This window comes from Rhinolophus sinicus, chromosome 2 (assembly GCF_057876585.1).
Source record: "Rhinolophus sinicus isolate RSI-liver-muscle chromosome 2, RSI-T2T, whole genome shotgun sequence".
Taxonomy (NCBI): Eukaryota; Metazoa; Chordata; class Mammalia; order Chiroptera; family Rhinolophidae; genus Rhinolophus; species Rhinolophus sinicus.
The window spans coordinates 28,687,501-28,706,733 of NC_142502.1; the positions used below are offsets into that span (position 1 = coordinate 28,687,501).

At 36.4% G+C, this 19,233-nt stretch overlaps 1 long non-coding RNA gene across 5 annotated transcripts in view; it reads right to left on the reverse strand.

The window, feature by feature from the left end:
* LOC109446224 (uncharacterized) overlaps positions 1–19,233 on the reverse strand; it is a 246,430-nt gene that overhangs the window by 89,579 nt on the left and 137,618 nt on the right. For 4 of the 5 annotated variants that reach the window (XR_016020178.1, XR_016020179.1, XR_016020182.1 and 1 more), the window contains one exon: positions 278–333. The exons of the other annotated variant lie outside the window; for it this stretch is intronic. This is a non-coding gene — a long non-coding RNA (uncharacterized LOC109446224). The remainder of the gene's footprint in view (positions 1–277; positions 334–19,233) is intronic. 5 annotated transcript variants of the gene reach the window in all.

The following is a 19,233-nucleotide window of genomic DNA, read 5'->3' on the forward strand; positions in this document are numbered from 1 at the left end:
GTATTACTTGAAGGTACCAGAATGCATCAGCCTTTGATTGGAGAGAAAAATATTTCTGTTGAAGGAGACCAAGGAATAGAAAAATATGCAACTTCTAATGGGCAAAAGGTACATTCTACAGTTCATATTGAAAAATGGATTACGGCAGTTGAAAATCAGAATCAGGATGTATTAGTAGCATTAAAAATTCTGGAAATTTTCATGGTTTTATTTTAGAACTAAGTTGACTGAACATGGTGATGTAAAAGTTAGGTTGAGAAAAAATATACTCATTTACCTGGTAAATAATTTCACAGGAGGTATTTGCTATGTTGAGTAAATGTCCACCACAGCCTGAAGATTAAAGCAATATCCAACAATTAGAGGAATGTGCCTTTTCATGGGAGAACTTAATAAACAGAAACCCATAAAAACTATGGTTCCTAACCAACCGTTACATTCATTATTCTGTCAGTACCACATATCGGTGCTTATTCTCCACATCAAGCAGAGGAATCACCTACCCCCTGCCAAATCCAGCCATTTTTTTGAGTCATCAAGGAAAATGTTTCTATCTGAAATACCACTTCAAAATGAAATATGTGACTTGTTACATCTATCAATACAAATACATTTCTAAATAGCTATCCAGTTCCCTATATAACATAAGGGGAAGAGAAAACAAACTTTTCTATGAATCACCAGAATAAGGTACGAAATGAGATACAGTTTCCAAGTAATAGTATTTTTTGGATCATAAATATTCCAGCATGAAGCCCTCATTAATAGATAGTAAAGAACAGAATCAGAAGTCCGATCCCTGGAAATTTGTTCTGCTTTAATACACTGTTCTTTCAAACTAAATATATAAATTCAAAATACATAAATAAAATCATAAAAATACCCATACTAAATAAGTTTAGAAAAGTGGGGAAGTTTTTTGTTTGGTTAGTTGTTTGTTTTTTAAATCCCATAGTCTCTAAACAAAAAAACATAATGACTATCAACAATTTAATGGTGTGTTTTACCTGACTTGTTTTACTATTCCAGCTTAAAAGAAATCATAGTTGTACTAAGGAGCATCATACAATTTTAGATCCTACTTTTCCATTTCATTTTATAATAAACACATACCACAGCTTCAAAACTTTTGTAAATATGCCTGGGTGGTATTTCATTGAATTGGATGTTCCATAGTTTACAAAATGGTTTCTATTTTTGGTCTAACTTTCGAGTGAAGTCTTTCAGACTTAAATATTTTGCATTGATGACTGAAAATAAAATCATTTTGACTTGCATCTCTTGTGATTTCAAGAGTGCAGTGTTCAGTCTAGTTAAACTCAATCTTTCTCTAAAAGAATCTTGAGAAGAAAACCTCAATGGCAAAGTGTGAACAAGCAAAAGAACTGCCAATAATGGGAAAAGAGTTAGTCCTATGATGTTGCAATTCTCAGAGCCAAGGAATAAGCCTTGGATATTTTGGGATTGGTTTGTCCAAATATCAAATTTGAGGAAGTTTTCAGGTCCACATTTTTCCTGGATTAGCCCGTCTTTGACTCTTTATCCTTATATAGAAATGACTGGACTGGTCACATTTTAAAAAGAAATGGAGAAAAGATTTTTCAGGCCAAATCAAATTTTATGTTTCTGTTGCTCCCAAATTATTTTCAGATGCAAGAAAAAGCAAACCACACAGAACTGCATACTGCAATGAAGTTGGAATGCAAGGCTTCATCAGAACGGAGGGAACAAATTTTGGATAATTCAACCACAAAATATGCGAACCACAAACAAGTGTAAATAACAGGTAGACACAACACACACACGCACGCAGGCACACACACACACACACACGTCTGCCCTTTTCTTAGGAATTTTCATTAATGTACTATTTTTTTAAAGCTTATTAACATCCCAGTAAAAGTATATAAAAATTTCATGTCTCTTTCCATGTTGTGAACATTCTAAAAAACAAAAACAACTAAAAATGTAAAAAATAAAACCCGTCTATATGGTGATGAAAGGAGAACTGACTCTGGGTAGTGAGCACAGAATGTGATATATAGATGATATGTTATAGAAATGTACACTTGAAACTTATGTAATTTTACTAACCAATATCACCCCAATAAATTTAATAAAAAAGGGAAAAAAAACATGGAAGTAAGTTTTTTTAATGATCAGACCATACATAGCCAATTAAAGTTGAAAATAAATTACTATGTCTCATATCTTCCTCTAGGACCCAGCACAAAAATCTTTCCCTAAAATGTAGGAGTTCCTAGTATGAATTGCCTTTTCTTCCTCCTCTATCATACAGGTTCATTTGTGTAGAGGACAGAAAATGTCTGCCAAATAAAGCAAAGTTAGGGATAAAGACACCTATTGGGTTGTCTTTCTCTTGGACGCAAACAATTAACTCAAAGCTAGGCAATTAAAGCATAATTCTCTCACATTAAATTTAGCCTTTCTGCCAGTTACCATAAAATTTAAAGATATCCAGTTATGCAAAAATGATAGATTTTAGTAATATTTTGACTTTTTAATTTTTGCAGATAATTAGCATTTTATTTGGGCTGTGCAATCTCTTTTCGACACCTTTATAGTAAAATGAGAAATTTAACATGACTTCCAAATCCCTTGGGGGAACTGGTAATATCTTATATTTCCTTAATGGTCTATAGTTTTCAAAGGCTATAAGATTATATGATCAGCTCCATTCATTTCTTCTTTATTCCTTCATTGCCTCTATGTGTCAGGTACCAGGTCAGGTTTAAGGATTTCTACATGTATAACATAGCACATATATAGGAAGAGCTTTCATTTGTCTAGAAGTAAACAGATAATCTGAAAGATGATTAAGCATTTTTATTTTGAAAATATGGTAGGATGGTTGTCCAGAAAAACTCTTTCAGAAAATAATACTTACAAATATTGAATAATTTTTTGTAATATTATACATTTTTGTATTACTTGCCTGAGCTGATAAGATAGTCAAAAAAATCTTGAAGGGCCAATGGCAAAAAAGTGTGAATACAGAGAAGTTGACATGTTCTTAAGTCACAGTTTGCTCTTAGGTATCTGCCATACTTTGTGGGCCATAGTTGCATGGGCAGAGTAGAGACAAATCCTGAAATATGTTTAAGAGGAGCTATAAAAGCAAAGAGACATCATTAAGCCAAAGCCTCCAAAAGGTAACATCTCAGTACTTGAATTAGAAAACAACATTCTCACAAGGAGATTAAAGCCATATAAGCAACTACGGATGAGAGTCACCAAAAATTCAAACTCAAAATATTGTAGATTTTGGAAAGACACAGATTATGAAATAAATATCAACCACATGTTTCAAGAAAAGCAAGAAGATATAAAGATTATGAAGATGGACAAGAGATTTTTTCAAAAATCACTAGGTAGATTTGAAAAAAGAACCAAATGATGAATCTGGAAATAAAGGCATTACCCTAAATATAGTAGAGGCACAAAGGGATTAAACATATGAATGATAGTTATGCAAAACAGAAGATAATTGAAGTTTCTGAAGCAGGGGTGGGGATGGGGAGAATCAAATTGAGGAAGTATTCAAAGAGTTAATAATTTATGATTTTCTAGTATTATTGATAGATACCAATCTTAGCTTCAGGAAGTACAATAGACAGCAAGATACCAAGCAGAGAAAAACAAAAATGTCCACCTAGACACACTGCAAAAAGATAACATAACATCAAAGACAGAAAGAATATCTTTAAAGAGAGACAAAATAGTTTCAAACAAATGAAAATTAAACTGAAGCAGACATCTCAATGACAACACTGAAAGGCAGAATATTTTCAAAACTCTGAAGGAAAATAAATGTCAACCTAGAATTTTATACTCAGTAAAACTATCTTTTGAGGTGGAAGATGAGGTAAAAACAATTTGTATTCCCAGGGGGAAAAAAGAAACATTTAAAATATAGAATACTGGAATTTGAGACAAAATACAAATTATAAAAATAATCTCTTACTTTTTTCTGTTTTATAATTACAACATAAGTCACATTTTTCCCCTCAGTAGAACCATATTAATGTGGTATTGCTATTGCCCCAAATAAGTTTTTTCCCCACACACTTGGAAAAACAAGTTTTATTAATTAATCATTTAAAATGACAAAAAATAATACATAATCAATCCAGCTGACTTAGAAAACACGGAAAAGTATGCAGAGGGTGAAAAAACCAGAATCATCCAATATCTCATTTCTTAAAGACAACCACTGTTATCTTCCTATGATTTTATTCCAAAAATCTTCCTATAATTTTCCTTGCATATGTCTTTTCATAGCATACTTTTCCCTTGAAAATAGATCATAAGCATATTACTATGCTAATCAGTTTTTCCTATTATAACTTTTAAAGTATAGATAGCCTTTCATTATATGAATGTTGCTTAATCGTCAAATTACTTACTACTATTTAGCTATTGTGATAGTCTGGATTATTGTACAGCAAATATTTACTTCACTCCCCTTCTACTGCAGTTGACTTTTTAACTCTATTGATGTTGAGTTTGATCATGGAACTTATTTTGGCCAATAAAAGTGAATGAATTTTATGCAAACAGAAGATGTTAACTGTGCTTGCCCAAATCAGTTTGGCTCTAATGCTTTGATGACTCACTGTGGGTAGCTGCTGTCCTTTCAGCTGGGGTCTTCAAATAAGCACATGTGGGAAAAATATGAACCCAAACTGGACCATGGAGCCAAGTCCCACCATGTCCCAGTCAAGCCTAGTCTAAATTTGCCAATCTCAGTTGATCTAAAGACACATGAGCATTAGAATAAATGCTTGCTGATGCAAATCACTGTTTGGACATGGTTTGTTACTTGTGTTCTTGTGACAATAGCTGATAAATACAACTGAAATTGGACACTGATGTTGTTTAACCGTTTTGCTACTACAAATAATGCTTTATTGAACATGTCACTTCGGCTTTTAAAGATAATATCATATTTCCTTTTTGCAGAGGAACAGAGCTATTCAGTGGTAAAATCGTAGTTTGAATCTGGGTTTGTCGGATGCCAACATCTGTATTCTTTATAAGATACTACATTGCCTGTCACTGAAATATGTTTACTATTTTGGGTAAACGTATACGAAAATAAGTCTGGTGTTTTATAATAGCACAGTATAGCTTTGACCAGGAGGTAAGTAATGACTTTTTGTCTCATTTTTTATTTAAAATTACATACTGCACTGAATTCTTATCACATGAAACACTAAACTCTCTATATCTATCATTTAAAGAAACCTTACCTTGGTACAATGTTTTTCCTTAAAGCAGACATTAAATCAGACCATAATTTGTAATGAAAATTGTTGGTTCAATATGAGAATGAGCACCTTGCTAACACTTCCATTTCCTGGTTCCCTTTTTAAATAGGCATCTTTTTCACAACATCACTAAGTTTATTCATACTTTCACAAATATATATAGTGAGATGATATTCGAAAGGGTGTTCGGTACTTTCATGCTTTTTATTAGGAGTCAGTAATGTTCACATTATTCATGTGGGACAGGGTCATAAAGGAGTAATAGACATCCTGTGAACAGGCAGACACACAAATTAGTAGCTGCCAAAAAACCCCCATGTCCTGCTTATGTTTAATAGGTTAAACATGTTTGATGTTGAAATGGTCCTGTTACATAAAATTTCCCAGGGCTGAGAGACCAGAGGAAGATGCTGACAATTCTATCATTATATTAATAAGGTTATTAAGGGAACTTACATTCCAAGCACACCTCAGTTAGTGGCAAGATGATGTGGGTATCTTCCATGCCACTGGGCAGGAGCTAAGGAGTTATAAAGGATGGGGCAGAATGGATATGGGTTCTGGGGCATGACCCGACCCAGATAAGGGGGAAATGCCTATCATGCTTACCCGCCTTGCCAGGGGTAAGGGCAATTACGCTTGCCAGGGGCAGGGCAACGGCTTGTTCCAGGAACCGGCACGAACCAGCATGAACCAGCATGCTGTGGGGCACAGCGTAGGTGTCCAACAGACAGGCTCTGAGGGGATTTAGAAAAAGCAATCTCTGTTCTGCCCTGGGTCTAGCTGGCCGATCTGGCAGCCAGCAGGCATCAGTCACATCATGGAATCATCTTTTCTCCACAGGACCAAAGAACTAAGGGTGTGTCATAAATGAAGAGAATATCACTCATTTCTTTATATTCAGCACAATTTGACATCAGGTAGATCAAACGTGAAATGAATTTAGGATAATTTCAAGAAGCCAAACGGCATTCTCCCTATGATCCCTGTCTCTATACAAAAGATACAAATCTTCTTGATTTTGAGGTCTAGGGGTGTTAGAGCCCAAGGAAGGGATTATAGCACTGGAGGTCAATTTGCAAATACAACCATTTCTGTACATGGCCTTGACATCACCTGACTCTACATATATGCATATAGTGTTTTGATTAGTTGAGTTCCATGTCAAAAAGAGAGGCCAATTTAACTAAAAGAAAAATACCAATCAGCTTTGTCTTTCATAGGCAAAGTTGCCTGCAATAAAAACTAACAGATCGTTTTCAAAATTTAACTTAAATATTTAAGTGCACACCCCTATCTTTGAGCATGTACAGAAATGATGATGACACAAGATGGAGTAGAATGTAAAATGACAAAGGTGAAAACAAAGTCCTAGAAGCTAGCAGAGGATGGAGTCATTGTCAAGTTAGATCTTTCAGAGAAACTTAATTGTATCTTTTCCAGTAGTCTTAAAGGACAAGTACAGAGAGGTAGTGATACCGGGTTGGGGCAGTAGTGGAAATTCAGAATATAGGTATGATGGAAGGAGATAAACCCAGTTTAAATAACATCTAGAATCCTGAGTTATGAGAGTTAATACAGGGAAAGTAGGTTGGGTGTCCATGATGGATGACTTTATATATGTGTGTGTGTGTATATATATACATATATATACATATATATATATATATATATATATGTATATATGTGTGTGTGTGTGTGTGTGTGTGTGTGTATGATTTTATGTGTGTATCAATATCTATACATCAATATCTATACATCTACTGAGCTGAAAGTGTGTCTTTCCATATAATGCTTAAAGTATAATCATGAAGGCTTATGCATGCAAGCATAGGAATTTTCTGACTTTATTTCTTTTTCTCCAGAGCAAGGTTATGTGTATGCCTCATGCATGCCAATGCTATGACAGGGCATTAATTGGCACCGGTGAAATGGGGCATCACTATCTTCACCTTCAGGATCCTCGCACAAACATTCTCTTTTAAAGAGTTAATTAGAAGAGCATCTCCTGCCATATTAACCTTATTTGCTCTAATGTATTAGGGACATGTGGGTCCAGTATGGGTTTTGCAGATGCATCCAACTCTTGCCTGAGAAAGCTCAGGCTGAAGGGTGTAGGCCTGGGTCACGATCAACTATTTCTCAGGCCCTAGGAACTGCTTAAAAACCACAGTTTACTCACTGATCATCCAAGACCATGGCTGTCTGTGGCATTTCCCTTCACCCCAGGGATTCTCAGCTCTTCTTGGTCCACAAATTGTTTGTCCATAAAATGATGTCATAATGAAAGCATTGATGAAGCACTGTCAGCTGAGGCTCACAAAGACAGAATAAAATCACAGCACTGTCAAACGCCTCCCTGCGTTCCCAGAATCATTTTTGGATAGTGTCTATTAGCCAGATGTGAACTTAATCCACTGCAGTCAGCTAACTTTGGGACGACTCTGCTCCCACATCACTGACCATAATTATTTCCTGCTGTAAGAATACTACTCACAGCATGGGAATCTTTCTTTGATTTTCTTGTATAGGCTGCCGTATCAGGTTATGAAATAGTATTTTTTCAAAGTATAAAATCTGTTAAGATCTATATCAGGGTAAGGTATTAATTAGCATCCCTTAAACCCCTGTTCTACTAACATTTATCTAGAGAGAGAGACGCCTTTTTCAGTGTTTATAAAATGGTATTTAAGGTCTCAGTTATAAACCAAAGAAGCTGATTCCCATGGACAATCTAGCTAAAACCACATGACTACCCACATCCTACTTCATTTAGCACATCAGTGGAGGGCAAGAAAGGGTCCGCTCCACGCAACAATAAACATATGGTGCTCACCCCCAGTCTTCCCATCTTTTCTGAAGACCTCCCCCATTTCTCCTTACTCAATAAGCAAGTGGTAGGAGGGTGTGTAACAAACAGAGGTTTTTTGTGTGTTTTTTCTTCAGCAGTCTTGGTGGCTCAAGAAGAATAAATTCTTGTCTTGTCAAGAAATTTACATTAACTATGGTAAAACACCTTTTGATACTTCAGAGTTCTACCTAAAGAAAAAATTTGGTGCATCTTCCATTACTCAACGTGGTGAAAGTGAGACATGATGCTGTCTACATTTTTGATGGCCAGTGTTTAAATAAACCATTTCAGGCTGAAACTGAATTTTTCTGTGATATTTCACACTCCAAAACAGTAGCTCATGAAATTCTCAGTGATAACACTAAGCAACAATATGTATGTGCTTAGTATACTCTCATGGGCATATATGGGTTTTTCACATCATTCGCAAACTTCCTTTTGTCAAATGCTTCAATGACTAGAATCTCCACAGTTGTTAACGGCCCATAGCTAGCAGTCTGTCTCTTGGTTGTCAGAGGCTGCTGGTGATGTGAAAGTTCTAAGTAGCTTGCTGTAACTCTACTCTCTCCTGCAAAGCACATCAGAATGCAAGCAAATGAGAGAGACACTACTAGAAAAATAAATTTTAAAGCATTCTAATTTATAGTATAAAAATGAACTCATTCACAAATTCAGTACTGTGAGACTTTTTTGAACCAAACTATGTTATGGCAGTTGATGCATACAAGTCAGTGCCAGGACGGGAAGTTGAAAAGTCCTGCTCTAAAAGAGAACACTGACCTGTTCTACCTGTTGTTGGCCAGCATGTGGACGCTAGCTATTGCTCTGTTGGGCATGCAATTGGAATTCTGGTTGCTAAGAGGTTCGAGTACTGTTGTGGAAGTATTGTTCTCAGGGCCACACTCCCTCCACTCAATCTATAGGAAAATCCCTGTGTGGGATGGAAAAGAAGTCAGGAGATAAAAGAGATGTAATAGAATTCCACTCAGGTCTGATAATGACATAATATAGCTACAAGTTTGTTAGAAACAGTAAAGATTGAAAGCAATTGGAATAGCGATTCAGCTTGTGGTGAATTAGTTTCTCTTTAAGCCTGGGCAGCACAAATGTTGGTTGGAAGTTGAGAGGATCTGTTAGTTGTAGAAATAAAAAGGTTATCAACAAGGAAGGTAAGAAATGTTGATGGTCCCTATGGACATACGGGCTTTGGGGATCCTGAGATTCTTTAATCCTAAACTTAATTTTGGCTTGTGATATTTTGTTTGCGAGCTTTTATGGCTTGAACATGAAGAATGGTGAAGGTGAGAGGAAGAGGGAAAGGAGTGTGGGTAAAGAGAGAGACCAAGGAACAGACAGAAAGAGAGAGAAGAGGAAAAAGGAACTTAGAGGGAAAACGTGTTACCATTTATTGTAAACTTTTCCTGAGAACTTGAGCAGTCTTGTGTTAAATACTCATGGTGTCTTCTGAAATCGATGATTTTTTTTGTAGATGAGGAAACTCAGAAGAACCTCCTTGCCCAAAGTCACCAAGCTTATAAGCTGGAACATAAACCTTGGTTCCTAACCTAGCTTCCCATGTCCTTGACATCCTGGGCTTTTGGAAGGTTCATCCTCTGAGATAGAGTGGATGTGGCTGAGTAAGGGAGAGCTTTCGTTTAAATAGGACCTTTTGGCTCTGGAGAGCTCAGGGGTGAGACCCATAGGAGACAAACTGAGGACTGACTCCAGGCTGCATTGTGGGGGGAGAGGGTGAAATGATGATGGTTTGTGGTTTTTTCCATTTCCTTCCAGGTTGTCCTGAAAGTTCACTAAGATAAGTAAAAAGGCAGATTCAGGAAAGCACTACATAGGAAAAAAATATCTGCATTTGGCTATACTTTCCGTGTGCTGTGTCTTTTAGAAACCAAAGAGGTTTTTTGGTTTTTTTGGGTTTATTTGTTTTTTTCAACATTCAATATTACATTAGTTTCAGGTGTACAGCATAGAGGTTAGACGTTTATATAATTTAGGAAGTAATCCCCCTGACTAGTACCCACCTGGTACTATACATAGTTATTACCATATTATTGACTATATTCCCTGTGCATTTCTTTACATCCCCATGACTATTTTGTAACTATCAATTTGTACTTATTTATCGCTTCACCTTTTTCACCCTGTCCTCAACCCCCCATAGATCTGGTACCCATCTGATATCTTATATAATTTTAATGTGGGAATGGAAGAGTACAGGGTTCTCATACTTTGAGAATTTTTTATTTAATTGAGCAGTCTCATTTTTCAGGCACTCTGAGCAGTTTAGGTGAACATAAATGTGTTCATTTGTATTCAGACTGCAATTGGCCTGTAGTAACCACACAGCTGATGACGCCCAAGTTGGAGCAATTCTTTGAAGACTACTTCTTAGATAGAGGATTTTACTTCTCTCTCTCTCTCTCTCTCTCTCTCTCTCTCTCTCTCTCTCTCTCTCTCCTCCCTCTCTCTCTCTCCTTCCCCCCACCCCTTTTCCTATCTCTTCCTCTCTTCCTGTCTCTCCCCCTCTCCTTCCCTCTTGGCGCTGTCTTCTCAGAGTATGAGAACCCTATACCTTTTTCTGTCTCCTCCTCCCCCCATTTCTCTCTCTTTCAATAACTTCAGATATAAAGATTCATTACATTTATGATTTTTGATGAATTAGTACCATTGTGGGGTTAAATTATGTAGACTAAACCTTTCAAGCTCTTCTTTCTGTTGTAGATTCCTGTGAAAAACTTGATCAAAGAATATATACACACTGGATCCCTGTTCCAGTCATTCCGTCATGTTAAGTATGAAGAAACTTTTCCACATCTTTTACGACACCACTGAGTAAATGCTCAAAGAAGTATTTACTCTGAGTAGCCACAACAAAATTTCCAGCTACAACTCCACAATCACTGGGACCTCGAAGTACCTACTGTGGGTTTAATAATCTTGGCAATGGAACCTTTGAAAAAAAGTGATTGGATGGAGTTTTTATTAATTGCTGAAACACCACAAATAGAGTCCTGGTTCTATCCATACTTAGAGCTACGAATAAATACTCCAGCAAATACTGTAGTATCCTTAGAATTCTGGATACAGACACTGAATAGACACACCCACTTTCTTTCACTCTTAGACAAATAATCAAGATAATCTAAACCCATGCTTATCAAATCTTAATGTTCATGAGTCATCAGGCAATCTTGTGAAAAATGCAGATTTTGATGCAGTTGGTCTGAATTGGCCTAAGAGTAAACATTTCTGGCAAGTTCTCAGGAGGTACTGTTGCTGCTTAGGAAGCCATACTTTGAGTAGCAAGGCTCTAGAGGATGAATGATGTGCACTGCAGAGGTTACCCGTAGAATGCATTCTCTAAGATTTGTAATGGCATACTGCTTCATGGTGGCCTGGTCCCAACATATGAAACAGATGCTAACAGCCTTTTATGATAGTTTAAATTCTATAACGCCAACATAGTGCCAGACAACCCACATTTATTGAACAGACTAGTCTAGTATAAAAACCTAACTGGCCATATATATATATATATATATATATGAATATATATATATATATATATATATATATATATATATGAATATATATATATATATATATGAATACATATATATATAATTTTGTGTACTCTGTGGAATCTGACTACAAATAGCTTTTAAAAAAAATATGCACAGTAGCTCTTCATCCCTCTTCAATGAGAATACGTTGAAAATGGCAATCTGAAGATGTAATAATTTAGTCTTAATATCAATCTTTTCAAGACTCAAGTAAAACAAACAAAAGAAAAGCCTTTTCTTGTCTCTAAATCCACAAGTCTGATAAGCAGCTGGAGCTATTCCTCGGTATCATCTTCATAAAACAAATCCCATATCCCAAGTCGCTTTCATGAAACCATCCAAATAATTGCAACCATTTTCTGCCTTCTATTGTCGTGTAACTTAATACACACACAGACACACACAGCCACGTACACACACATACACAGTTGTGCACACACACACATGCCTGCACATTGTCTGGAGGTATTTGTTACACAAACAGCTCAGTACCATTGCTTTTCTTTATCTTGGATTCAGGCACACAACATTTTTCAGACTTTCCAATAATATGCTGATAGTGAATTAGGCTTTTATATGATCTATGGATTATGTTCTTCCAGGAACTTCCAATTTTACTCTAATGTGATTCCAGTATGCTGAGAAAGTTATTCCAACTAGAATGTGCTGAAGGGATGAATGTGGCTTCCACACAGGGCATATTTCAGCTTTTCCCAAATAGCATTCTTGTAGAGATTAGAGGATAATCTGGCAGCCAGACCCAGCCAATTAAAACAGTAATTGAAATGGTAAAAAATGTTTTCTTTGGCAAATATTGGTTATTTTGCTTCATTTTGGGTTTCCTTGAATAACAAGAAAATAAGGTCAATCATAAGACTCCTAATTTATTTTCTTGGTTATCTTTTCTCATCAAATTAAAAAGGGCTGCTGGGGAGCTTAAATGAAAAACTGCAAACTGTGGTACTGGGTGGTATGAAGGCAAGCATGAGAAAACAAAATCATTCTTAAACTAACATAAGTAAATCTCCTGTCAGCATAGAATATGTGGAATTTCTGTTTTTTTGCATGGAAAGGGTAAAATGGGGAGGGGAATTCAAGAGGAAATAAAAATACAGATGAGGCATTCTTGCAAAATGTAGATTTCATTTTCTCCAGTTTAATAGGAACTTAAATTTTGAAATATCTGGGATGGAAAACTAAAAAATCAACTTATGTGCCATAATTCTCTTCCACTGAAGTCAGCTGTATAGTATTAAATGTTTAATCATCATCTCTCGGGGGAGAGAGCATCTTATTTGTAGCACTTGCCAATTTCCATGGTGTAAACACTTTTATCATGGCTGAGTTCTACCAACCTGATGTTCCTGAACAAAGAGTTAGGAGGAGTCACGCACATCAAATTTTACAACCCACTGTGAGCTGCTCCAGCCCACGACTGGCTGAAGTCATAGTTTTACAAAAGAAGACAGATATGAAAATGCAATCTAGATTGTCACCAGGTAGAAATACGGATACAGGAAATCAGGAGGCAAAGATCATCATCTCACAATTTCATTTATCTAAGTTTTGCTGAATGAAATTATAAATGTTGAGAAAAACCAAATCATATAATTGATTTTAAAAGAAAAACACTTCCTATATCAATCCATGTTTCTTTCCTTTAAAACCATAGTTTTAAGTGCAAATCCTCTATAAACCTCCTCTAAAGAGATCTGAAATGTATCATCCTTTCAGAATTAAAACAATTTCAAAATACCATATACTAATGGGTCTAAGTCTACGCATTAAAATCACATGGGGAGATTCCATAAAGTATTAACCAATTCCACGATCCTACCCAGGACCAACTAAATTAGTAGTTTTTGGGCGGTGCTCAGCATGGATATTTTTGTAAAGCTCACGAAGTGTTTAATTTGCAACAAGTGCTGAAAACTACACTATATATTTATTTGTCTATATTTTCATTGAGAGTGCTCTAAAGGATGGCTGTGTTTCATCATATTAAATTATGAACTCTGGCTGGACCATATATATAAAAATATTTCTTTTTTTTGTCTACTTCTCCCATTTCCATAGCACTGGCAAATGTTATCAGTAAAAAGACATTTTTGATTAAGTTTTGAATAGACTAGAAATATGACATCTATTCTATGGACTATAGATTGGGCTCATACTTAATCATATTTTCTTATTTTTAGGTTTCAAACCAAAAATCAGAAAACTTCTGAGCGGCATCGCACTCATCAGCAGCACGTGCTAATTAGTAATGATTTTCAATTACTCCCAGCAACATGCAGAACAAATTACCCTTTTACTAAGAAATGGACGCTAATTATACATTTGATTTGTTGAATGATTAACTCATGGATTTATCTACACATATGCCAAGTATAAATATTAGTATGCAAAGCAAAGAAAAGAAAGAATAAATCTTCTGTCCTTTTAAAAGATATAAAAATGTAATAAAAATATGGGTGAGGTTTTAATTATTTCCTGGAAAGACAAACTACATGATGTGATAGCATATGCTTATAACATTAATTTATTAGCACACTCCTTACTCTGAGAAAAAAAAAATTTAAACTAATCAAGATGATCCTGGTCCATTTTCCACATACATAGTCATCGTCATTAGTGGCTGCATTGATCAAACTTCTATCTATGAATCTTGGAAAGCCACACTCTGTGTGTAGAAATCTATGCCACCCCCATGCATTGTAACAGAGCCAAGAATAGCAAGACGCACAACAAATAGCAGCTGTGGCTCTTCACATGTGTGGTACTGCTTAGGCTCATGCCCAGGATATCATATCGTTTGTCCAAAAGGTGCAGCTGCACCAGCTGGCAAGCTGTTGAAAGTGGCACAAAACACAGAAGGCAGAAACTGGCACCAATCCTTCCCTCTCCCCACACACACTCAGTTGCTGCAGCACTGCCCTAGGCAGTGTTCACAGAAAGCCATGGCCAGCATTTGGGCAAAACATGTCATGTAATTCAGCCAGAGAGCAGTTGTTATCACTTGATCCTGTCACTAGTAGGTCTTCTGCATAGGTACACCTGAAATGAAGTGTATTCGTTCACTATTGCTACATAACAAACCAGCCCAAAAGTCAGGGTCTTTCAGTAGCAATCACTCATTATTGCTCAAACCTGTGTGGGCAGGATGGGGTTCAAATGGTCAAGTTTGAGCTTTGCGAGATGGCTTTGTTTCTCACTGCAATTCCGTGCATTGACTGAGGCAGCTTTGGCCTATGTATATTCATTCTGGGATCCCCACTGAAGGGGCAGGAGTGACCTGGAAAAAAACTCTTCTCATGGCGATGGCAGATGTGCAAGGGTGCAAGTGGAAAGACAGGGCTTTTCACACTTAGACTTAGAACTGGCAAGTTGTCACTTCTGCTCATATGTTATTAACCGAAACAAGTCATGTGACCAAGTCCAAATTCAAGGAGGGAAGAACCACATTCCGTCCATGAAGAGACCATGGCAAAGATGCAGATGCAGGGAAAAACAAAGAATTAATCCAACAAATCAATCTATCACATGAACCTGTCAGTTTTTCTGGAGAAGAGTAATGATATTGTAGTGATAATGATGATGATAATAGAAATACACACACACATAACCTCATTAAATCCTCACAACGTTCCTGTGAAATGAGTAGTACTATTTAACTAGGTAACCTTGATAGGGAAAGCTGTTTTAAGTAAACAATGGACAATTATTCATTGAAAGTAATCATAGTTGCTAATTTTCTTAAACTATTTAAACTATTGGACAGGTATATTATGTGGATTATATACGGTAGTTTTTGGATTTTTCACCTTGACATTTCCTGTCTTGGGAGTAGATACAGACAGTCTGAACAGTGATGTTACGGCTATTAAGGAACAGGGAAAACATACTGTCCTCATCACTGGGGTTTACCTACAGAATGTGCACGAGTAGAACTTAGTAGCAACGACCTCCAAAATAAACTAGCAAACAGCCGTGGCTCAAAAGCTAAAAAACATTTAAATAGGCTTAAAAAATATCTGGATGAAATTCTGATGAGGAATTCCCTATGCTTTCCCTTTTCTTTTTCTTTATGTTGGAGGCTTATGGAAATCTCTATATTGAGGGACCTCTGGGGGTTGCTAACAGTAATCCAATCCTTTGACCACTTATATCTCAGAGTACATTGGGAAAGATTAATTCCACAGAAAGGGGAGAAGTCGAAGTCATTATTGTTTCTCTAGAAGGGGTGGGTGATGTGGCAACTGGAACAGACAGCAGACATCACAACGGTTTCTGGGAAATCACCTGCAAATTGCTTGCGTCAGTGCTGCTCTGCTGAGAGCGAAGCAACAAGATGGTTTCTTGTGATTCTGGCAACTTCCTGAGTTCCTCAAAGGTCACAGAGGCTTGCTCTGGCCCTCACTTCTCCAGTGGATTTCTTTCTTTCTTCTTCTTCTTCTTTTTTTTTTTTCAGTGCTTACTTCCTTACTCTCAATGTTCTCCTGGTTGAAGTTAGTGGACGACTCTAGTTGATTAAACCTGACTATTTGAGGTGATGAGTGTTGAAAGCTTGTAAATGTACATAAATCTAAACAATTACGATAAGTTTGTTCAAATGATTATGTACAAACTATGCTCAGAAGGTTAAAAAATCTATAGAGAAAAAATAAATAACTTAATACCAATAATCTAGATCGTAAAGTACTGTTAACAAAGATGAGGATATTAGCTAAGCAGAAGAAATGTGAAGTAACAGAAGAAACAGTACACACTTTACCTTGCACTAATGAGAGGTTATTCTTGAATTTATTTTCAAAATGTACGGTAAAGAATGTTTTCAAAAAACTTAATAACATTAATAGAATGAAAAACTAGACGCGTCAGTCTCAAATCACTTAATAATATCAATCAAGCGTGACACATTTGGAAAGTAAAACTCCTTCATTCTATCTCCCATTTCTTTAGCAATTATTTCCTGACAACCTATGATTACCAGGCAGTATGTAGATACTGGGGAAAAGCAGTGAACAAAACAGACAAATCCTAACCCTCAAGGAGCTTAGTTCTACTGTTGGGATACAGACAATAAAGATGTTAAATAAATACATTATACAGTAGTTTAAAAGAAGATAGTTACTACTGTGTTTCCCCGAAAATAAGACCAGGTCTTATATGTATTAAGGTTTGCTCCAAGAGATGCATTAAGGTTTATGTTCAGGGGATGTCATCCTGAAAAATCATGCTAGGGCTTATTTTCCGGTTAGGTCTTATTTGGGGGGAAACATGGTATGAAAAAATGGATGGAGAATTCTAGGGTATAAGCTTGCAATTTTTAAATAGGGTGGTCAAAGTTAGCCCTATTCACAATGTGATATTTGAGTCAAGATTTAAAGCAGTAAGCTATATAGATATGGAAGATGAGATTTTTTTCCAGACATTGGAAACTGTTTTTGCAAAGAACCTGCTTGGCATGTTCTAGGAAGGACAAAGAGCTTACTTGGTATAGAGTTTCCATGGGGAGAGAAAAGAAAGAGGAAACAATGGATTTAAGAGTTAAATTGAAGTTAACTAAATAGGAACAGAAGAAGATACAAGTGTTTCCAGTTACTTGGCTTTTTAAATATATATTTTATTAATTTAGTTAGCTAATTAATCAGCTGGGTAGGTGGCTGACTTTAAGGAGACAATATATACACGTGGTAAATTTTCAATAGTACAAAGGAGTGTACATTGAGAAGTAAGCTGCCCTGCCCTTCCCAGGGTTCCCAGCTCCACACCTCAAAAGAAACAAATGTTACCAGGTCTTCTATGTATCTCTACAGAGACATTCTATGACTTTTTCTATTAGACTTCTATTACATTTCTATTGAGGTAATTTGGGAAAATTAGAGCATGAGCTTGAGAGAACTGGACCAAGTTTGCTGTCACAGATGCACCTTCATCTTTGTACTATAATTATGGGCCCCCAAATAGGATGGCAGCCCAAGGCTTGCTCATCCCAGATGGGTAGTGTAGGGCCTATCGTGTGAAGTCTCCAAGTCACCTAATGAAGAAGCTACCTGTGCATGCCCACAAATTATTTCGAGAGCTATTTCTGCTCTCGCATGCAGAGGAAGATTCCATGACTTTCATTTCTTATCTGTCATTTCCGCCCTCTCACTTGCACCTGCCCCCCACCGCTACCCGAGGATAAGGAGTGATTTCACTTAGCACTTGAAAACAGGTGGAAAAAAGTAAAAAAAACACACACACACAAAAAAAAAAAAAACCTGTAAGCAAAACAAAAAAGCAGAATAAAATAATATAATAAATGGAAAACTTCTGTGCTTCACAAATGAGTATGGGAAGGGCACAAAGGTTCTCTGTTTGATAAAAGTTAGAAGGTTCAGGGCAATCCAAGATTTTCCTCTAAGTGCAGCCAAACTATGTGTAATATATACTTCAGGCTTTCAGATATTTCCCTTGCAGGTAAACAAACAGCAAGCCATAAAAACTCCTGCATGTCTTTGATATTATAGCCAATTCATTATTTTATCATGGAACTCACAGTCTAATTCTGCTTATTTAGCAAGATGTACTGAATAATTTTCTAATAGTGTCATATGATCATGGTCTTCACTCCTCCAATCTTAGTAGGATAAAGAAAAAGATGCTTTATTCTTCAGAAAGACTCTTATGACTCTATCATTGCCATTATTTAACTCTCTTTACAATTACTAGTTTGCATAAGGTTTCCTTGTCTAGCTTATGCCAGGAAGATGCTAAATCATCATCTTCATCATCATCATCATCATCTTACAGTGAGCGTAAGAATAGTAGCAACTGATTTAACTTTGGGTATTTTTTTTTTTTTTAAAGTCAGTGGCAACATGTCCCAAACTTCTGTGTTACTAGTATGTAAATTCCATGAGATAATGGCTATCTCCAAAGTGCCTAGACCTGTGCCTAGCGCTAATGTAATGGTTAATTTTATGTGTCAACTTGGCTAGGCCATGGTACTCAGATTATTTGGTCAAACATTATTCTAGACGTTTCCATGAAGGTATTTTAAAAATGCGATTAACATTTAAATCAGCAGACTATGAGTAAAGCAAATTACCATCCACAATGTGAGTGGGCCTCATCCAATCAGTTGAAGGCCTTAGTAGAAAAAGTCTAATCTCCCAAGCAAAAAGTAATGCTGCCAGCAGATTACCTTTAAACTCAAACTGTAACTCTTCCCTGGGTCTCTAGTCTACCACCCTACCCTGTAGATTCTGGATTTGCCAAGCTTCCACAATAATGTGAACCAACTCGTTAAAATCTCTCTCTCTTTCTCTCGCTGTCATGGTGTATGTATACACGCATCCTGTTAGTTCTGTTTCTCTGGAGAATCCTGGCACAGAGTAGTTACGAATAGCAATTGCTGAATGAACGAACCACTAATTCATGAGCAATATAAATATGTTTCTTCAATGGATGTGTTTTGCATGAGTTCACATCTTGATGTCAAAATAACCATTAAAGCTCTTATTAT